Raw genomic sequence first — 23,043 nt, 5'->3', positions numbered from 1 at the left:
CTTTCCACTTGACCAACCCATGCTCTAGCACTAGATCCCTTCCTGTCTCTTCACTTCTACTGTTAATTTCATAGGGAGGTGAGAAAATATGAAAAGAATGTACCTGAGATGAGGGCTTTTAATCCAAAGGCATATAACTAGTTTTAATAGTCATCAGGTACTAAACTCATTTTGATTCTGAGAACTTCCTAAGTATCTAGGTTAGATCATGAGAGTGGTGGTTCTGCCCTTTTAAAGTATACCATTGCTTTGAAACCATTATAATAACTTCTAAAAGCATAATTTTCAGGCATCCAAGTATGTGATGGAAGAAAACCCGTAACCTGTCAATGCTTTGCAATGATATCACTGCTCGATATACTAATGGAGCTAATTACCACACAGTTGTTGTATGAGACCTCTAGTCTATTAACATCCTGCATTAGTCACCCTGAGTAAAGACAGTATCTGGTCTTTTGCAGTTTTTTTGTTTTGTTTTGTTTTGTTTTGTTTTGTTTTAAATAATGGCAAGGATCACAGAGTAAGGTGCAAAATCGTTATGGTAGCTCTGGTGCTTTGTGAGGGTTGCAGGCCATTCTTTTTACTCTTCATTATCCAGTATGTCATCTTTGTGGGCATCATCTGAAAGTTTATTTCATTCAGAAGTGTTGCAAGACATTCTGATTTGACCATATTAGAATTACCCATCCTCCCTTTACAGCCTCAGTTCTTTATGGTTCCTCATAAGCTTGACAGGCTTCACTTGGTATTGATGAGAGTTATTCCTGTTATAATGTTTTCTACCCTCTTTCCCAAAGCTTCTTTGATGCCAAATGTACGTTAGGAAGCAATACAAATCCTAGTCAATAGTTAATTCTTTTTTTTTTTTTTTTTTTCTAACGACATTACTTTCATGGATACACACTGGCAAGGATATTTAGAATTTTATGCTTTCCTTTTTATAAAACTACATACTGTCTTTCTTAACTCATTTTCCCTGTGAATATATACATGCTGCCAGAAATTATATTTAAACGACTTGCTTATTGAAGTAGTTACTGCAATTTTCATGCTTTCAATGTGAAGGCATTTTAGATTTGGTGTATTTAAGGGTGTAAAAGCGAGGAGAATGCTCTCTCTCTCTGCGTCCCCGCTCCCAGTTGCTGCCTCAAAATTTGAAAACCACCTTCCTTCTTATGTAAAAGGACAAAGAGGCTGGGTCAGCTGCCTGAGCCTTGTGCTTAAATTGAAGTGTGATAATTCATGTCTTTTCTTCTTCTTCTTCTTCTTCTTCTTGAAGATAACTGCTATTTTCACGACGGAGAGGAAAAAAAAAAAGGGTTTTACTGTACATTTCTATAATGGAGCTAAAAGAGTTCAGCAGCCTCTCTGAATTGAAAGGTCTAATTAGATTCTACTTTAATGTAAGATCTTGGCTTCAAGGTACTTAACTAAAAGAGAGAGGGCTTTACAAGAGGAAGCTATAAAATGTTTAAACATAAGCATCTTAAGCATATAACTAGGAAATGAAATACAATGCACCAGATAAACTGGGGATTTTCTAATCCATTCCCAAAACTATCTTTGGTGCCAGCTTCCATTCAATGTGTTTCCTATTCTCATAAAGGAGGTGGTGAATAAGAGGAAGGTGAACTCTGAGAGAAAAGATCCCAGATAGATCTCCACATTTAAAATACAAGGAAGATGTTATAATACCCTTACTTATTCAAAGAGATTATGGCTTCTTCTGCTTCTTCTGAAGGGCAATATTCCCACATTTTATTATAGATGAAAGATATGGAATGTCATTTTTATTTTTATTTTCTAATTTCTCCAGACTGGCAAAATAGAAATTCCTAATGAATTTACCAGAATTAAGAAATAGTAAGCAGTGCATTATTATTACTCAGTTATCCATATGGAATATTGAGATGAATGTTTCTGAAATGTTATCTGCATATGGAGCTTCACAACTTGAATTATTCAATGATTCTGTGATTATATGCCCTGAAATCCTAATTCTTTAAGACCTTTTGTGAATTGGGACTTTGCAGAGGCAGGTGAAACATGTAACTCCTCCATTTATCTAAGCCATTTAGTTAAAACAGCTGCCTGTCAATGACAGGTTAAGCTCAAGGGAAAAAGAAATTTCTTAGACATGAGCTCCAGAATCTGGAATTCTCTTCTACCCGAGGATTACTTTTGTAATTGAAAAACCTTTATGAGTCCTTCAACTCAGCAATTTTATAAACTTGCCTGTATTATTCTTTTGCTTTCTCCCATTTAAAAACGTCTAGTGATTTTTACTGTGATTTTAATAGGAACAAGTATTTTTTTGAGAAAACATGGTTTCTGGCCTCTGTGCTGTGTTATGCAAAATTAATGAGGGTTAAGTTTTTCAAATAAGTAGAGCCTTAAAGGATGCTTTTAAATAAATGCAACGATAAAGAGGTTCCATTTGTTTGTGCCTGTTAACTTTTTTCCCTTAAAATAATATATTTGTTCAGGAACTTAAAGATGCTTTTCTAGCATTCAGGAAGCTGAGTGACTACTATGTGCCTACCACTCCAGAAAGAATAAAATCTCATACCAAACAAAGATAAATTGATACATTGATGCATTTTAAAATGGCTGGATGAGTTGAGACAGGCTAGTGTGATATTTTCGAGAAAGCAAATGAACTGACTTAGGGCACCGGGCCCCACATTTTTTTTTTTTTTGTAGTGAAATTACAAGTATATTAGAGTTCCTGTATATTCAGCTGCCAGTTTTCACTGTTGTTAAAATTACTATGGTACATCTGTCCCAGTTAATGAATTAATGTTGATATATTGTTATAACTAAAGTCCATACTTTATTCAGATGTCACTATTTTTTCTCTATTTTTTTTTTCCATTCCAGGATCGTATGCAAGGTATCACGTTGCATTTAGTCATCATGTTCCCTTTGGTTCCTCTTTTAAAGTAAGGATTGTTCACACTTACCTTGTTTTTTGAAGATTTGACAGTTTTGTGAATTGATGGAGAAAAGCTACAGGCACCCACAAAATGGAACTTCTTCATCATTGCATTTATTTAGAAGCCCCCTTTAATGCCCTCCTTATATGAAAAATTTAATCTCTAACGTCAGGTAGAATGTCCATCATGTTGTTTTCTGATGTTGTTTCGCATGGTTAATGGGTTGGGGTTATGAGCTTGAGGCAGGAAGTTCACAGGGGAAAATTACTGTTCTATCATATCATCAGTGGTACATGTTATCAGTGTGATTTGTCAATGTTAATATTGATCAGTTGGGTGAAGTAGCATCTGTCATGTTTCTGCACTGTTAAGTTTCTTTTTCCCCTTCCTCCATACTGTACTTTTTGGAAGGAATTACATGCAGTGCACACTAAGAAGTAGAGAGTTTTGTGTGAACACTTTGAACGATGAACATTTACAAAAATTATTCGGCATTTCTCCGTGTGGGAGGTTTTGTGTACATCTCCACTGATAGAATTGTGTACATCTCCATTGATAGAATAAATTTCTATCACTGACTTATATCAGTATGGACTCATGGATATTCACTGTATACTGTGGGTTATAATCCAATACCATATTATTTATTTTATTGCTCAGATTGTTCCATCTTTGACCACTGAGAGATATTTCCAGTGTTGCTTTGACATGCACCTATCATTATGTTTTCTAAGTACTTCCATAATTTCTGGTACTACATACAGCTTCAGGATCATCTTGTTTATTCTCTGTCCCAGCCCTTGCATTATCTATTTCTTCAAGGAGGCCTGGTTTGTTTTATTGATTGGCTCTTTGTACTGTTGTTACTGGGTTATTACACAGAGTTATTACAGTGTCCACCATGGTAGCATTATATAAAATAACTTCACTGCCCTAAAAATCCTTCATGTTTCGCATATTTATCCAAACCCTTCCCCAAACCTTGGTAAACTCTGACCTGTTTTTCATTTTTTTAGTTTTTGCCTTGGAACCCTGCAGTATGTAGACTTCTGACTTTATTCACTTAGTAATACTAATTTAAGAGTCATCCATGACTTCATATGGCTTGCTAGCTCATTTTTTTTTAAATTTTTAAGCAGTATTCCATTGTATGGATATACCACAGTTTGTTTATCCATTCACTTATTGAAGAACATCTTGGCTGCTTCTAGTCTTTGACAATTATAAATAAAGTTGAAAAAATATTCACATGCAGAGTTTTTGTTTTTGTGAATGTAATTTCTCAAATCATTTTGAACTATCTAGAAGAATTATTGCTAGATTAAATATTAAGACTATGTTTAGCTTTGTAAGAAATTGAAAGTGTTTTCTGAAATTGCAGCATGAGAGTTCCTATTGTTCCTCATTTTTGCCAGCAATTAGTATTTTCACGTTCCCATGCCCCAACCCCTTTTACCCATTCTACTAGGTGTGTAGTGGCATCTCATTGTTGTTTTAATTTGTATTTCCCTAATGGCAAATGGTATTGAGCATCTTTTCATATGTTATTTGCTATCTGTATACTTTCTGTTGTGAAGTATCTGTTCCAATCATCTACTTACTTTTTCAATTTTGTCTTTGTTTCCATATTATTGAATTTTAAAATTTTGTGTATATTCTAGACATAAATTCTTTATTCACTTTGTGATTTGCTAATACATTGTCTCTGCCTATGGTCTGTCTTTTCATTCTTTTGGTACTGAGTTTCACAGAGAACATATTTTTAATTTTGAAGTCCATTGAATCATTTTTATTTCAAAGATCATGTTTTTGGTGTTGTATTTAAAAATTCATTGCAAGCCTAAGATCATGCAACATTTTTTCTAGAAATTTTATATTTTGCATTATATACTTGTGTCTCTGATCCACTTTTATTTAATTTTTGGGTAATTTTGAGGTCTTTGAGTTCTTTCTGTGTGTATGGACATCCACGTGTTGCAGTATCACATGATGAACAGATTATCATTATTTTATTGTATTGCTTTTGAACCTTTGTCAGAATCAGTTGGCTATATTTGTGTATTTCTGAGCTCTATACCCTATTCATCTACATATCATTTTTTTTGCCAATACCACACTACTTGATCCTGATAACTTTATAGTAAGTCACGAAATTCAGTAATGTAAACTTTGTTCTTTTTTAGAAGAACAATGGACCTAGGAGAAACTATTAGAGGACTTTTGCATTTCCATATACATTTTACAATCAGTTGGTTGACATCTATAAAAAATTCTTAGGACTTTGTTTGAGACTGTTGAGTCTGTAGACCAAATTAGGGAAAGTTGACATCTTAAAAATTTTGCACCTTCTAATCCATGGATATAGAACATCTTTTCATTTATTTAGATATTTGATTTATTTTAGAAGTGATTTCTGCATATAGATTCTATACATATATATATTTTAGATTTATGTAACTCTCATTTTCAGTGCTACTTCAAATAGTTTTTTAAATATTACATTACAATGGTTCATTATTGGTATATAAGAAAGAAAGCAACTAGATCTGAAGATTTACCTTTCATCCTACAACCTTGCTATACTTGCTTATTAGTCTCAGAAATGTCTTTTTCAATAGATTCTGTAGGGTTATTACAAAGACCATCATCTCATTGGCAGGAGAAGATGGTTGTATTTCTTCTTTTTGCCTTACTGGTACTGCCTATGGATTTTATTTTGAATTTGAATAGGAATAATAAGAGAGAACAGCTTTTCCTTGTTCTTGATGTTAATGGTAAAGTGTTCAACGTCTCATAAATACACTGTTAGCTGTAGATTTCTAGTATATCCTCTTTATTAGGTTAAGAACATTCCCTTTTACTTCTCGTTTTGCATACATTTTATTATGAGTTGGTGTTTCATTTTGTTGAATGCTCGTTATAAAAATCTATTGATACAATCATATTGTTTTTCTCATTTAGTGTGTCATCTAATCAATTGCATTGATTAATTTTTGAATGCTAAACCAGCCTTGCATTCCTGTTGTAAATTCCCCTTGGTTATGCTTGGTTATGAGGCATTGTCCTGATGATATATTAAGGGATTTGACTAGCTCATATTTTGTTGAGGATTTTTATCTCTGTATTAATTAAAAATTAGTTTGTGGTTTTATTTTCTTGCAATATCTTTATTGGGTTTTGGTATTAGGGTAACACTGTCCTCATAAAATGAGTTAAAAGGTTCTCTTGCATCTATTTGTTGGCAAAAATTATGTAAAATTAGTTTATTTCTTATGTAAAAGTTTGGTAAAATTTACCATTCAGCTGGACCAACTGTTTCGGAAGATTTTTAACTACTATATTACCTTCTTTAATAGACATAAAGCTATTCAGGTTATCTGTTTCTTTGTGAGTAGAGTTTTGTAGTTTGTGCCAGCAGGTGATCAATTTATTTTATCTAAGTTATCAAATTTGTGGATGTAAAATTTTTACAGTGTTCTCTTACCTTTTAAGTGTGCAGGGAATCAATAGTAATTATCCCTCTCATTCATTCCTAATATGGTGGAGTATTCCTTTTTCTCTTATCCTTGGCTAGCCTGGCTAGAGAGTTATCATTTTTATTCACCTTTTTGAAGAAACAGAATTTGAGTTCATTGATGTCCCTTACTCACTTTCTGTTTTCAATTTTATTGACTTCTGCTTTAAATCTTATTTTTTTTCTTCAGCTCTCTTTAGGTCTGAGCTGCTCTTTTTTATCTAGTTTCCTAAAATGGAAACTGAGATTATTATTTTTATTATTTCTTCTTTTCTAATATAATATGTAATTATTATTATGAATATATTATTAGCTGCATTCCACAAGTTTTGAGGTTATATTTTCATTTTCATTAAAATAAAAATATTTTTATGCTCTCCTGAGACTTTTTCCTTATTCCATGGGTTATTTAGAAGTGTGCTATCTAATTGCCAAATATATGCAAATATTCCAGCTGTCTTTCACTCCTTGATTTTTAGTTTAATTCTGTTGTGGCTTGAGAACATACTCTGTATGATTTCTATTTTCTAAAAAGTGTGAATATGCATTTTGTGGACCAGAATGTTGTCTATCTTGATGAATGCGTCCATGTGAGCTTAAGAAGAATGGATAATCTGACACTGTTGAGTGGAATATTCCATAATTGTCAATTAGATCAAGTTGATTGACGTGCTGTTCAGGTCATCTATAATCTTACTGATTTTCTGCCTACTTGATCTTTCAATAACTGACAAAAGAGTGTTGAATCCTCCAAATATAAATCTGTGCCATTCAGCTATAATTCACTCTTATTATGTAAGAGGCCTGTTGGTGTTGAGGTAGAGTGTGGAATGGGGAAGGAGGACTTTATAATCTTCTTATTAAGACTCAGTCTTTTAATGGGCCTGTGTCTCAGAAGTAAAGCCTTCAGAAGTGTTTCTGTTTCCCTTCCAAGAGCATAGCTTTTATCCCCCATTCTCTCACTTGCTTCCCTGGCTACGGCATTCCCAATCTATTTACTTGAAGTCCTATTCCAAACTGGAATGTCCATTCCTGAACTAAGGTAAGGTTTTACATTTGCCCTCTGCTGCATTCCTTACCTCTATAAACTAGGCTCTTATTAGGGGGTAGAATCTGTGTGGGTTTTAGGATTACTCTTCATCCCTTCCCCAACCTACATTAGGAGGAGTTCTTTCTCAGGTCCCCACCATAAGGTCTTGAGGGATTTCTGTAATAAAACCTCACATAAGTGTGGGACCTCCCTAAGACTGCTATTCTCAAGAATTTCTCATTCTCACACTAGTCTGAACTTGACCTCTCTCAATTCATCAAAATAGCAATTTAAGCATTCCTATCAGCTAGGGATTACAGTGGCTTCTGCTCCAGACAGGCAAGCTTTAGGAGCTGTATTTCTCTGGATGCATCTCTCTCTCTAGATTTCAGGGTGGTAGTGTGTTCTGTGACTACGGTTCTCAGATTTATTGAAGAAACTTATTGATTTTTAGTTAGGTTAGCTTTTTTTCTTGTTGCAAAGTTGAGGGTGACAACTTCCAAGCTATTTATGTGTTGAACTTAAACTAAAAGCTCTGATCCATGCTTTTAATTAGTTATGTAGCCCAGGTCTTTTAATTTAACCTCTGAGCATCAGTTTCACCCTTGCTCTTGAAAAATAATGATGAATTATGGACTCTAATTTCCTACAAGCAAACATAATTGGATGCCAAACTGTTAATGGACATGGAGACCTAAACATGGGCCTTTGAAGCCTGTCAGCCACATAGGTAGTTTAAAGTCCCTGATAGTGTATAGAGATTTATCTTAACATGAGTAAGCTACTGTATTAAAACATCACCAGCTCTTTAGCATTGTTTGTGCTAATCAAATAATCTATTATCAAACTTAGAATCTAAAGTGGAGTTTAACAGCTTGCTCTAATAATCAAAATATAACAATCACTCATGAATTCACTCTTTCAACCTTACATTTTCACTCCCAACCAGTGTGGTACATTCAGAAGATTATGCTACCTTCATGATAAAATGAATAAGGTTACTGAAGAAAAACAAAATGAACCAAGAAAAAAGCCAAATGAGTTTTTCCTTGATTTTTTATATGACAGAAGGGTTCAGTGACTTGATGTGATTATTCTGATAATCACTCATTTTCACAGATGCTTAATATTATGGATTAACATATTAGAACAATGAAAAAGAAACTATATCAAACAACAAGACTTAGAAACAAAATAAAATGTGTTGGTCTACGTGATTTCAAGGCCTTTTAAATGATTCATTTAATATTATTTCATCAAAATTTTAAGCACAAGTATTTAGAAAGGTCGGAGTTAGTTATGGCAAGGTATAATTACATTTTTAAGCTGGCTGTATCCATCAACTAATGACCTTCTCTACCTCATTCTCAGACTCGAATAGAATTTGGAGTAACCTATGTTAAGTCTTTGGGACTAAATCATTTAGTACTGCTTAGTGGTCTCTTAAAACGAAATAGACGCTAACAAAAGTTACCATTAGAGTCACTGTTAGTAACCTACTAACAAAATGAAAGATAAAAATGACTCAATCATCTCCATAGATACAGAAAAAGCATTCAACAAAGTTCAATCTTCTTTCATTATATAAAAAAACTCTCAATAAAATAGATATAGAAGATAATTTCTTCAACAAATAAAGTCCATTTATGAACAAGCCACTTCTATTCAACATGGTACTAAAAGTACCAACAAGCTCAATCAGGCAAGGAAAAGAAATAAAATGCATTCTAATTGGAAAGGAAGAAGTAAAATTATTCCTGTCTTCAGATGACCTGATCCTGTATGTCAAAAACTCTAAAGACTCAATAATTAGGACTAATAAATGAATTCAGTAAAGCAACAGGCTACAAAATGAACATGTAAAAATAAGTTGCATGTCTTTATACCAACAGTGATCTATCTGGAAAAAACATCAAGAAAACAATCTTAATTACAGTAGCATAAAATAAAAGTTTAGAAATAAATTTAACCAAGGATACGAAAGATCTATACACTGAAAACTGTAAAGCATTGATGAAAAAAATTTATGTATGAAATTCTCATACGTAAATGAGAAAATATGTTTGTGGATTGGAAGAATTATATTGTTAAAACAGATCTAGAAAAAGGAAATACAGTTTTACCAATTTAGCACAACTGAGGCAATTCTATTGCATTTTCAGGTATTTTTTCATGCCTGGGATCTTAATATTGTTATAATCATAATTTATACAAATCATATTCCCCTCTTTCCCTTAGTGGTAAATTAAAGGCACCTTTTCAAGTTACTGCTTTTTCTTAAACTGCTTTAGATGCCTAAAAACCCATTCAAAGATCACTCCAGTTTACTAACAAGGTAACTGGAGAAATGATTTCATACTTACAAACGAGGAGCAGCACTTGAGAAGTAACAATGGGACGTGTTCTAATTAAAAGCTTGAAAATGGTCTCTTGTACATTTAAAATAACATTTATTTATGGAGAGTAAATAAAAGATTAATAATCCTAGGTCAGAACTTGGGTAATGGCTAAGGCAAATAATTGTTGCTACAGTGATATTATCTGGATGTGGAAAGTCTTTGAATTATTGACCTGTGTCTTAAACAGAAAATGATTATCATTATGTTCTGGATCTTATAAAATTATGAATTTTATACAGATAGTTATTGTTGCTTCCTACAATATGTTAGTAAAGATAATATGTTTTCTTTATGACTGATACCACACTAAACTGAATCGACTACATCAGCATAATCTCAAGTTTCATAGGCTTATGTTTAAGTACGTGAACTTCAACCCAAACCATATAATCCTTGCTTATTGCGGTGGATATTGTGAGACCAAATTTTTGTCAATTCTCATCAGTTTATATGAATTGTTGCTTTTACTTAACAGACTTTTATATTGTACATGAGGAGTGATTTTATTGTTCATATAAATAAGTTTATACTTAAATTTTTGTTGTTAAAATAAAGCATTACTCTATTCAAATATTACTTTGTCTCATGATTGTTTGCTCTGTGCTTTTTCACAGATTTCACTGACCAGCAACACTCCAGTAAAAGTGCAGTCAAAATTTATGGAGTCTGCAGTAAATACGAAGCTAAAGTAACAGGTAAGTGAATCATAATGCGTTCTTTTCAAAATACGTTATTTATTCATAACTCAAAAGTAAGTGTTTGATACTCCTAATGTCTGTTTTGCGTTTCTGGAGCACATATCATTCCTTGCGGAAAGTCGTATCCTTCTCAGTTAGATAAGAGATTGTTATGAATGACTTTTGAAAATTTATCTCATTAAGAAGAAGGCTACTGAGCTATCCAGATGACCTAGAGTGAAGGGTATTTTTTTCTGATTATTTTTTAAATAATATTGCTGAGATGGATTTATTTAAGGTTAGTGTGTGTTATTTGGATATTTAAATATTGTCTCATTAGACACGTACCTGAGGTTATGATAATTCTAAAACATTTTGATATATTTGGTTTTTAAGGGTTAGTTTAGGTATCCTGGGTGCTTATTAAGTGCTGAATAACTAGTTGAGTTTGATGAACTCCCTGATATTTTTTCAGCAAATGTGTTATATAATTCTGACACAATGCCTTTGAAACCTCACAGATTCATCTTTGGAGACAGAATTGCATAGACTGTTCCACAGATTTGATGAAGGCAGAGTTCTGTGTACTATGTAATGGATTTCTGGATAATAGAGAATAGAATATTATAATAAGATAGTACTTTTTGTTTAATTCTCAAGATCAGTCTTCTTGTTTTCAGAAAATCTCAAAACCAAGAGTAACTTGAGAAACACCAGGAATCTTTTCTCATATGCATATACACATAGACCATAGGTAAAGACGCATATTAAAGATTCTATACACATTCACATATGTAAGATTTTCTTTTCCTCTTTCATGAAGTCAGTGTGACTTGTTGGTTTTTCCAGCAAATCTTATCTCTGGAAAGAACTCAAAAATGGAAAACTCTGGAAAGAGCTCTATTGCCTGTTCTCTGAGCATTGACCAAAACTCACCAATACCTGCTTCTAGAATCTGTAGTAATTGCTAATACACTGGATCAGATGTTTGTTTGTGTTGACCTCATAGCCAGCTGCTGTGTTGGCCTATTGGCTGCTTAGAACAGAAATAGGAAGCAGCACACAAATATTTCCTTTGAAATTGATGACTGCAACATTGGAAAAGTATTGACGTTTATGTCAAAGAAAAATAATTATCAAGTGAAAAATGTATCTATGACTAATATTATTAGAAAATTTTCTGTAAAGTCAACCTCTTTAAGGTTATCGTGTAAGCTTCATTGTAGTAACACTGTTTACATGTGAAGCAATATAATTTTTTCATGAGAAAATATTATAGAAATTCAGGTTGTACTTTAAAAAACTAGGTTCTTTAAGGCCAATATTTTGAAAGGTAATTGATACGTTAGGCTACATTATTTTTAACTAGATAAAATTTTGGTCATATTCCTTTTGCAAGAAAAGAAGGAGAAAGATATGGAATCTCTGGTTTCATCTGAAGGTCTAGTCACTATTTGATGTGTCTCTGATGATGGGAGAGGAAAGACTGGCTTTTTATATAAGTTCAATATTCCTGCGGTGCCTAACAGTCTAGTTCCCAGTATTCAGTCTGTCATCATCCATTTGTGTATCAACCAATCTCATTTTGCTCCAAGAAAATGATTAAATTGCTTAAGCCATAATTTCATTTGGGTTTAACAGTTTCAACTATCTTATCATCTTGTCACTACTGTCATTGTCATCCAAATAATTTCTCAACTACCTAACTCTGCATAGTTTCATGCTTTCTGGTTTAAAACTAAGTAAAGCGATATGGTCTCTGCCCTTTAGGAGTTTATAATCTTATTAAAATTTTGTTATGGAAACCCTGAAAAACCTCTATTTATTTTGTTTAACCTGTGATCGTTTTCCTTAGCTCTTTTCCAAGTTCCTATCTGCAGATATATTGTCTCTAATTCAAACGCAGAGGCTTGTAGTTCTGTGTCTGTGAATGCCTGCATGAGCTTCTGCAGGTGCACTTAAAAGCATGTGTCCATATCTTAATTAGGTGGACACATCTTATCAGGCCGTAGACTTGGTGTCATGGACTCAAAGAAAAAAAAAAGATGGTAGATGGCTGGGTGCAGTGTCTTATACCTTTAATCCTAGCACTCTGGGAGGCTGAGGCAGGAGGATGGCTTGAGCCTAGCAGTTTGAGACCAGAATGGGCAACATGGTGAAACTTCATCTTTACAAAAAATACAAAAAATTAGCTGGGAGGAATGGTGTGCACCTGTAGTCACAGCCACTTGGGTGGCTGAGGGAGGAGGATAGCTCAAACCTGGGAGGTCAAGGTTGGAGGGAGCCGAGATTGTGCCACTGCACTCCAGCCTAAATGATAAAGTGAGACCTTGTCTCAAAAAACAAGATGGTAGAAACATTTTCACAATATTCCAATTCAAATTTAACTCTGAACTCAATGCTTTGCCCAGTACACCACTCCTGATCAGAGATGAGTTGAGGGCACAGGAAGACACTTTTACTCAAAGTCACTTTGTTGCTTCCGGAGCAGCCTGATATTAACTTAATCCAGTGGTTCCCATCTAGGAGGCAGCCATTCCCCTCCTTCCACAGCACGGAGATGTAGATCCCAAGGTGCTACTGACTTCAGTCACCCTGTAACAAACAGAGGAACACTGAGAGTGGTCTGAGGGGACACAGGTGGATTTCTGCTCCTTATCTCTGTGTCTTCCCTAACACAGCCACCTCGAGACTGTGCACATTATTAATAGCTGTCATTTCTCTTTCTGAACAAATCACCTCCATGCAATTTGCACTCGAGGGTGCTGGAGAGTGTCCTGCCTATCTCTGTACATTAAATAACCTTATTGTGCTGCTGAGCCTGGCTGTGTCTCTCCCTTTCTCTGTGGCAGGTGTATTTATCATTTTCCCCACTCTGACATTCCTAGCTTCAGCTGCCAGACCAGGCCTGGTGCCTTTCTCTCAGTAGATTAGTTTGCATTCTATGGGATTAAAAAGGTTTAGAGAGCAACTGGGAGTTGGCAGGAAGAGCCTGAGCTGTTTGGAAATGTCAGAAAAGTGTCAAGACTGCCAGTTTTCTGGGGGATAAAATGGGAGGAGGAACAGTAGCACTTTTCAATCAGATTCTAGTAGACAAAACGTCACAAGAAAGCAGTCGCAAGGATCTCTAAGATAATAAGAAATTCTTGTATTCTGAGAAGGGTAGGAAGAGAAAAGAGGAGGCAGTGGTGAGGGAGAAAAACAACTCTCTTTTTTCATGAGCAATTGAAAGTTGACAAATGGGACAGCCCAGTACATCACACTATGGTGTCACTCTTTGGTCTTAGTCAACCTTGTGGAAACCAGTCATGGGAAAAGAAGCCACAGGAAATGAGGTGCTCTGAAAACAAACATGTGACTAATGCATCTGGCAGCATCTCACGTTCCCATTTCATTTTTGGCTTATATTCTGATTTCTTTCATTATTTGTGGAGGAGGGGGCTTTTGTCTTTGATGTGTTTCCTTAGAGAGAGGAGACACTTCCTCGTGCTCAGAAAAAAGCCTTGATCTCCCAAAAGTTCTGAGCAGGTGACAAAGGAAATGTATGAAAGATTTCTTTTAATGCTCTATCATATGCTGAACTGCAACTGCTGAGAACAAAGAGAAATCACTGTATTTGAAAACTCTAAAAGGTAGATTAAGCATGAAAAATGAACCAGAGAGCTTTATTACTGTACTATATGTATATGGATAGATTGGCTTCACCATCCTGCCATTGTGTTCTGCCTTTACTAGGAGATGTATTCTTGGAAAGAGAATGTGATTAGTGCACCAAGAAAAAGGACTGAGACCTGAGAAACTTGGCAAAGCATTTCCTCAGATTTGGCTGAATTTGAAGTGAAATACTCATGTCATTCGGGAGACCTCCACAGGAGTAATTTCCCCCATCCCAAACATGAGCTTATAGCACATTTTTATGCCTTCTTTAGCAGAGAAGGAAGAAGGAAGAGCGAGGTTTTTGACTTTTTCTGCATGGCATGAAGGATGGGAGCAGTCTTTAATTACAAATCAAGAGGAAGAGTTTCAGTCAACCTCTTGAACTTTGTACCTCATTTGTAAAATAGGTTGGGTAGAGGGTGGTGACTGGCCCACACAATGTTTAAGTTTACTTGTAAAATCCTTACTAAAGTCATACCTGCAAATTTAACAGCTCAACTAAGCTAAGGAACTCTCTGCCCTGCCCGGGTGTTCTCTGTGCATATGTTAAGATGAAATCATTTTCTTTGATGTGATTAGTCCTTAACCAGACATTGAGAATTTGAGGGCCAGTGTCAGGGACATCTAAAGCTATAGGGTTGATCAATGGGAAACTTCTTTTTGGCCAAAGTGTTTTTTTTCAACCACAGCAAAGTCAGATAATTGCTTCTAAAGGAGAGCAGATTCCTAAGGGGATGCAGATGTGTTTCCTAGCTGAGTGAAAGAACTGGATTTTGTCTTCCTGGGATAAATCCCTACTCAAGTTCTTTACTGATTAACATGTGTGAGGCTTCATTTCACCAATGAATCCTCTCTTCTGTGTCTCTGCCCTCTTCTTTTCCACAAGATTCCTCCCCTCTATGTGTATGCTCAAGCCTCCCTTCGTTAAGCCTTCACTTGATGGTTCTACTCAGATCTCTACATCTTCTTTCATTCTTTTCACTTAGACATTAACACATAAGAGATAATGATGTAAAACAGGACAGCAAAGGCCCTCGCTCTCAGGCAAGTTAAATTCTAGTATGCTGTGGGGAGAGACTACAGGGGAAAATGACGAATGATAAACACATCCATAAACAAGATGCTTTAACATAGTGATAAATACTTTAAAGACAATAAGACGAGGTGATATGGAAAGTGAGTGAGCGGTGAGACAGAGGACTTACTTGAGATTGTGAAGTCTGTAAGGTTTCACTGAGGAAATGACATTTCAACAGAAACTTGAAATGACAAGTCAGATCCAGCCTCTCAAAGTTCCATGACAAAGCATTCAAGGGAATAGGGGTAGAAAGTGACAGCTTGGTGAGGCCCGAGGAGCTTGGCACTGAGAAGAAGGCCAGTGTGACTATGTCTCAGTGTGCAGCTGGGAGAATGGCAGGAGATGAAGGTAGAGATGGGAGGGCTGGATCCGGAGGACCTGAGGCCTGATGAGCTGTGGTTAGAATTTGGAGGCTCACTCTGGAGGATTTTAAGAAGGGGCTGACACAATCTGATTTATATTTTTAAAAATCACCCCTGCTGTTTTGTGGTGAACTGACTGTGGAGAAGCAAGAAGGCCAGTTAGGAAGCTACTCTAGTAGTGTAGGTGACACATGATGATGGTCAGGACTTGGGCCATCCATAGAGGCATGGAGATAGATAAGATGCAATTTTGAAATGAAATCAACAGTATCTGGGGATGGAAGCACATGATTCTAAGAATGAATTCCAGGTCAGGTCTCTGGCTTGAGTGTTTGTGTGTGTGGAGATAACAGTGACTAAGATGGGGGAAGTTGGGGGAGGTACAGGTTTGAATGTTCACGAAGGATAAGGATCTGGGTTTGGCCTGCTTCTTTACATTGTATCTGTTTCAAATAAATATTATAATTTCCATGTGGGGTAGGGGGAACTATCACATCTTTTCCATTTCCAGGTGGTAGAACTTCCTATTAGACTGATACCATTGACCTCTCTCTGCCCCTTCTTTTCTGGGAGAATAACTCACTTGATTAGAACCTTTCTGAGAAGGAGCTGGTGTGCTTAGTTCTGCTTCTCCCACCAACTTTTCTCCTTGAGATTTGCCTTCACTTGGGTTCATCATCTGGAATTACTGTGATCCTTCACTTCTCATGTCACATGCATTCAATGGTCACATCCATTCGATTGATGAGCCATGTTGATTCTCTCTGTTGTAGCTCTCTTGTGTTCCTTTTTTTCCTGTCATTCTCTGGGTGCAAATCCTCAAAACTTATCATCTGAAACCTTGACTGCCAGCTTATATGCTCCTTTGATGTTAAATGAGCATTTTGTGTCAATGACTTTCAGTGGGCTTGGCTAGAAGAAAGAAATCAAACTCCCTCAGACCATTCACAGTTTAGCCCCAAATAGTTCTTTTCCAAATCACGCTCTTTAAAAAAAAAAAAAAAGAAAGAAAAAAAGTGTGTGTGTTTCTTCATGGCAGTCTACATTGTCCTGATATTTTCTCTCCTCAAATATCAATGTAGAACGTGACAAAGAGCACAATAAACACACTGAAAATTTCATAGAAGTGTTTGTGTTTATACACATCTTCCTCTGGCCTCCAGCTCCACATTTTAAGTACTTCTTATCATGATGCTTTGCGAAAGTAGACTCTCAAGCCATAACTGTCAGATTAAAAAGGAAAGAATTTGGACCGGGCGCGGTGGCTCACGCCTGTAATCCTAGCACTTTGGGAGGCCAAGGCAGGCAGATCACCTGAAGTCAGCAGTTCGAGACCAGCCTGGCCAGCATGGCAAAACCCTCTCTCTACTAAAAATACAAAAATTATACAGGCGTGGTGGTGCGTGCCTGTAATCCCACCTACTCAGGAGGCTGAGGCACGAGAATCGCTTGAACCTGGAAGACAGAGGTTTCAGTGAGCCGAGATCATGCCACTGCACTCCAGCCTGGGTGACATAGCAAGACTCTGTCATAAATAAATAAATAAATAAATGGGAAAGAATTGTCTAAGAGAATATATGATGTCCTGAATTCTGATAGACTTCATGAAGGCACCAGTTGTCTAAAGAAGGCAAGTGAATTAATAGGGGAGACGTGTAGAGTCAGAAAGAGGCCAAGATAAACATTACTATGTTCAGTGTAATCTGTTTCTTTCCTTTTCTAGAACTTTCATGAAAGTCCCAAAGGATTCTCACAAGCATATTTTAAGATGCCTTTTGTGGATTCACGTCCTAGATTCCAGACTTGTTTTACCCCAATCTGCAAGTTACCTGGCCCCTTGCTGAATGATGCAATGTAACTGATGTTCAGGAGTGTATACAACCTGATTGTTTGTTTGTTTGTTTCCTTTTGCTCTAGTCAAATATGTAATTTTCTGGTATTTACCCGAAGCTATGGAGCTACTCTTGAATAGCTTTGAGCACTCTATGTATCAAGATCAGATTTTTTATTTACATCAGAACATTTTTTGAAGAACACAAGGTCAGTACAAACAATGGTTCTGATACCATCAACAAGAAGGAGATAAAAGTGCACTGATCCAGCTGGGCGCGGTGGCTCACGCCTGTAATCCCAGCACTTTGGGAGGCTGAGGCGGGCAGATCACGAGGTCAGGAGATCGAGACCATCCTGGCTAACACGGTGAAACCCCGTCTCTACGAAAAATACAAAAAAATTAGCCGGGCGTGGTGGCGGGCGCCTCTAGTCCCAGCTACTCGGGAGACTGAAGCAGGAGAATGGCGTGAACCCGGGAGGCGGAGCTTGCAGTGAGCCGAGATGGTGCCACTGCACTCCAGCCTGGGCGACAGAGCAAGACTCCATCTCAAAAAACAAACAAACAAAAAAACAAAACAAAACAAAACAAAAAAAAAACGCACTGATCCTCAAAAACTGAAAGTGGCAGTAATTTCTAATATGCTTTTAAAGTGTAGTGGCCCAGTGACCTGCTACTGATATCATATTATTACTATTACTAAACATTTTCAATTACTGAATAACACCTGGATCTCACAATAATGTATTAAGATAAGCAAGGTGAGTATTTTAAATTCACACTTGTACTGATGAAGTGACTGAAGTTCAGAAGAAAGAAATAGCCCAAAGTCACAATGTTAGTGAGTAGTCCGGTGAGAATGTGAATCATCATCTATGGGTCTACACAGACATTCTTTTGCAGCATTGTTCAGCAGATTTACAAACTAGGATTTGACAGTATCCCAGAATAAATTAACCAGACTAGGGAAAATCAGGGCAAGTTTACACACACACACACACACACACACACACCCCAAGGCAATTCATGGGGCTCAAGAAAAAGTACAATATTCGTCTTCTAGTCTTTCAGTTTTGCTACATTCAATATCTGTATTAATTTTTGTTTCTGGATGGCATGCTAAGACAGAGATAGCAGCTAAATAAAATCAAATGCTGCCTATCTTTCTGAGTTTCACAGTTTTTATCTAGAAGCTTAGCATTCACTAGATCTAACCAACTGCCATATACAATGTGAGAGAAAAAAACTTTTCATAAAGATCTTGATTATCCCACCAGTTCTTTTTTGCATCCATGTCCAAAACTCTGCCAAATCTGGGGAGAGTTTCCAGTGGAAAACAATTTGGGATTGAAGGTTTTCCACTTTGTATAAAATTGGGATTGAAGCCATAGAAACAGTGCCTTTGGGGATGATATGGGCGGTGCCTCTTTTCATCTGGACACTGTGCTCTGAAGTCTCTGGTGACTTCCCACCTAGGGCCTTGGCTCATCCTGCTCCAGCCTCCTGGCATGCTATTGCCCTTGCTGCTGGTGCAAATCTCATCCATATTTCTTGCATCAGACACCAGATCCAGTCAATCAGATAGATTCAGAATCTGTATTTTGCTAGGGCTGCCATAATAACATACCACAAACTGGATGACTTACACAATTGAAATGTGTTGTCTCACAGTTCTGGAGGCTAGAAATCCAAGATCAAGATGTGGTTAGGGTTGGTTCCTCCTGAGGGCTGTGAGGGAAGGATCTGTTCTGGGCCTCTCTCCTGGGCTTGCAGGGGGCTTTCTCCTTCTTCTGTCTTCCCATCATCTCCTCTTGGTACTTCTCACATGAATACCCTGTTCTCTGCTGCTTGAGCATGTTTTTCAATGCTATTCCCTGTATTTTTTATCCCTGCAAGTTCTTGCATACCTGGACAGAGTCTGTTTTCTTCATTCTTTTATGCACTGATCTAGAAGAGCATCCTTCACGTAGAAAAATTTTAAAAAGTGGATTATTGAATATCCACAATGAAACTCCTGAATAGGAGTCTTTGAAAGCAAAAATGAAATCCCTTTGGCAACATTACATTGCCTAGCTCTTTTGAACAGGATGTCCTAACATTTAAAGCCTCTCATCAGCTGAGAGTACATCAGTATTATTTGATCACATTTCTATATAGATTCAAGGATAAACCTTGCAAGAATATATGAGTTTGTAGTACAGATTGGGACTCCATCCGGGCCTCTTTTAATTCATATTCTTGTCTTTGATTCTGATTTACTTTCAGTTAGAGCACTGATTTACCTTGTTTGGTCTTTTCTCACTTTGTTCTTCATAAGCCCTTTGTTGGCTTTCTAAAAGTTATTGCCACTGAATTAGATTTTAATGGAGTTAATATATCAGTTTGTTATTTAGTGTTTTAGTCTGTGATTAATCCTAGAAAAGCTGGGTGAGTGCCTTACCAGAGGGCTGCATGTTCTCCAGGTTGCAGCATTATTCATGTCAGATGCAAACAGACAAATACAGAGCAGCAGGAAAAAATGAGGTGAGGAAGCTGGGGAGTCCAGACTTTGGTGCAAGAGAAAGGAGGGGTGAAATGTTTTTATGCAAGCTCAGTTTTCAATTCTACGGTCTCTAATGAGGCAAGCAGACTTTAATCCTGCCATAGCTAGGATGAAAATGTTATTGATTCCTGATCTACGTTTAATGATGAATTAATAGATTTGCCTTTATATTCAACTACACAGCACACTTAATCTAAACAAAGAGCAGGTCCTTAGGTTACATGGACCTGAGACTTAACAGTTCTCTGTGCCTCTCTCTCCTTGCCCAATGAAAAGGAGCTTAATCCTTATTTTGCTCCTGAAAATAATATGTATAACCAGTTAAATCTGATCCCCAATTTGTATGAATGTGATAAAATATGCATTAGCCTCCCGCTATTGCTTTTCTTATGCACAGGCAAAGAGAACACCAGCAGAAAGTTTACCAGAACTCCCCTCTCAAACACAGATGGCTACAAAAACCTGAGAAACCTACGCTAGCCCATTTACACTTTTCTGTCCAAAAGATTTCCTGAGAAGCTGGAAATTCTGCCAGTCTGGGCTATGATGTCGGCACTTCCTCCTAGTTCCATTTTCTCTACCTGCAGCCTGGCTGGCAATGCATTTACTCCTTCTATGTGTCCTGAGCTCAGGGTAGGACAGAGTGATTTTTTTTTTGTTTTTTTTTTTTTTTATTCAAGACACCTGGAGCTACAGGTCACTTTTGAAACCAGCAAAAATAGCCTGCAGTTCTAGGTTACTTTGACATAGGTAATGACTTAAAATTCCTCTGAGCTTAGATTTTACACTTATGATTCTTCAAATTAGCTCTCATTATCCCTGCAGGTTTCTGCCTTTTGAGCTTTTAAAGTCACAGATTTCAAATATAACCAGGGCACCAAAGTCCTTAGCTTCTAAAATCACAAACCCCTGTAGGATGGGAATGATAATGCGTGTATGGTAGTGGGGGTAGTGGGAGTTATAGTTAGTGAAATAAAGAATTGAAGAATTGTCCTATGGTGAATGGAAGAATCAGTGCTAGCTATTAGCTACAAAGGTACTGGCTAATACCTCACTGAATCTGTGCCAGAACCAGACAAAACTTTAGTAGGGGAGGAGGACTATGGAGGGTTACTGAAAGAAGATATTACTCCTCTCATCGCTCCATCCTTTTACATATATATATTCTTGTGCCATGCGAAGCAAAAATAAATACATATATTAGGCTGGAATTTCATGTATCTTGCCCTGTGTTTGTGATTAGGTTTAACTTTTACAATCCTACACTGTGGGGCTTCACTAATATAATATTTCTATGGGCAACACATATGTTATGAACCACTTATGGGCATAAATAGCAAATATTATTTTTGTTACATATAATCAGAAACCTTGAAAGGGAACAAAGATGCCATCAAGACTGTCTGCGTGTCTCTGTGCAAACGTGACTGTCCTTACAGAAAGCAGTAGACATATGGCTATCTGGACTGTTTTCAAAGGATATGGACATCCCTCCTTTGAATAAATCATTCCTGCTGTTTAACAACCTTTACAGTTGGGACGTGCCTTCTCATAAAGAACTTGCTTTTAGAATTGACCAGGGTTTTTCCGTTTTGCTGGGTGAGATAGACTGCTTTGCATTGTTTGACCACATACTAATGCTTTTGTAGAGAAATAATTCATTACATGGTGAATGCGGGAGGGTGGTGGATATTTTTTCCGAGAAGTGCTCTCTTCCCTCCCTTAAACTTCTACAATTTCAGGTTGGATTGTCTCACAGATCATCTTTTCCTTCCCCTCTGGGTTACCGTGCGTCACACTAGATGGCAGTAATACCCCAGTTTGAGAGTCCATTTTACATCTTCCCTCCCCCATTACAATCTTTTCTTGTCCATAGCAATATGGAATAAAACATGCAAATAAAATCCCTTCATTTTGTACAAGGTTCATTCAGAAAAGCTGATATACAATTAAAGCTGGTAATGAAAAAAATGTGTTAAATGATATAGAAAACTCAGGCATTGTGAGTTTTTTTGTGTGTGGTGGGTGCGGGGACCAGTCTCTGGTTTGTTTCTTTGTTTGTTATGGTTGTTTTTCAGAGAGATATAGTTTAATTACAAAAGAAAATTTGTTAGGGCCAAAAGTCTAAGCTTAAATGGTAAGGTAAAAGTGTATTTCTGAAAAAAGAAAAGAATTCAGTCGTGCTATTAGCTTATTCTTTTCTCAAATCCTGTGTTTCTTCCAGCAGATTGGCTATGCTTTTATGCAACATTAACCTGGATTTTCTAGACAGAGATGGTCAGATGCAAGCTCACGGCCCTATCTATATTGCTCATTAACAGGGAGTAGAATAACTGAAAGGAAAACAAAACCAATGCAAAAGCTCCTAATACAATGAAGACCCCTTTTCATTGTGTTTGTGTAAACCTGGAGATTTGCAGATGATTTGGAAGGAGACAAATTTAGCTTTTGTAAAATATTCTTGGACAGCTAATCCAAACTTCCAGAATGTCCTACTAAGGGAGAACCATCTGAGAGTGAGATACAAAAAAAAATGACTCTATTCTGATTGGCAATCATTCATTTTACATGTAAAGTAGTAAAAACATTATCAAAACAAGCTCATCAAACATTTAACTTGATGTTACTGGAATGTTATTGTTTTTTTTTTTTTCCTCTTCCAGTTCACAGCCCTAGGCTTTATATGGAAATTTGTAGATGCAATGCTCTCATTTTAAAGGAAAGCATGCAATCACCTTTTAAAGGTAACTAACTACACAGAAAACTGAAGCAGCGTCATAAGAAGCGATGTGAATTCATGAGCAAATATGAAGAACGTTACTCACCCCACATGTGAAAATGCTCAGTGCATTATTTATAGACATTGTTTGACCAGGGAGATCAAGGTCATGTGTGGACTCCTGGGCAATGGGTCAAATCTTGAGAGACTGCCCCGATAATCCCTGCTGACAGTTTCTTGGATTGTGTTGGTGTACTTAAGTAGATGCATTTTCCAACTTGGAGGGAACAATGAAGAA

Source organism: Theropithecus gelada, chromosome 4 (assembly GCF_003255815.1).
Source record: "Theropithecus gelada isolate Dixy chromosome 4, Tgel_1.0, whole genome shotgun sequence".
NCBI classification, from domain to species: Eukaryota; Metazoa; Chordata; class Mammalia; order Primates; family Cercopithecidae; genus Theropithecus; species Theropithecus gelada.
This window is presented reverse-complemented; position numbering follows the sequence as displayed.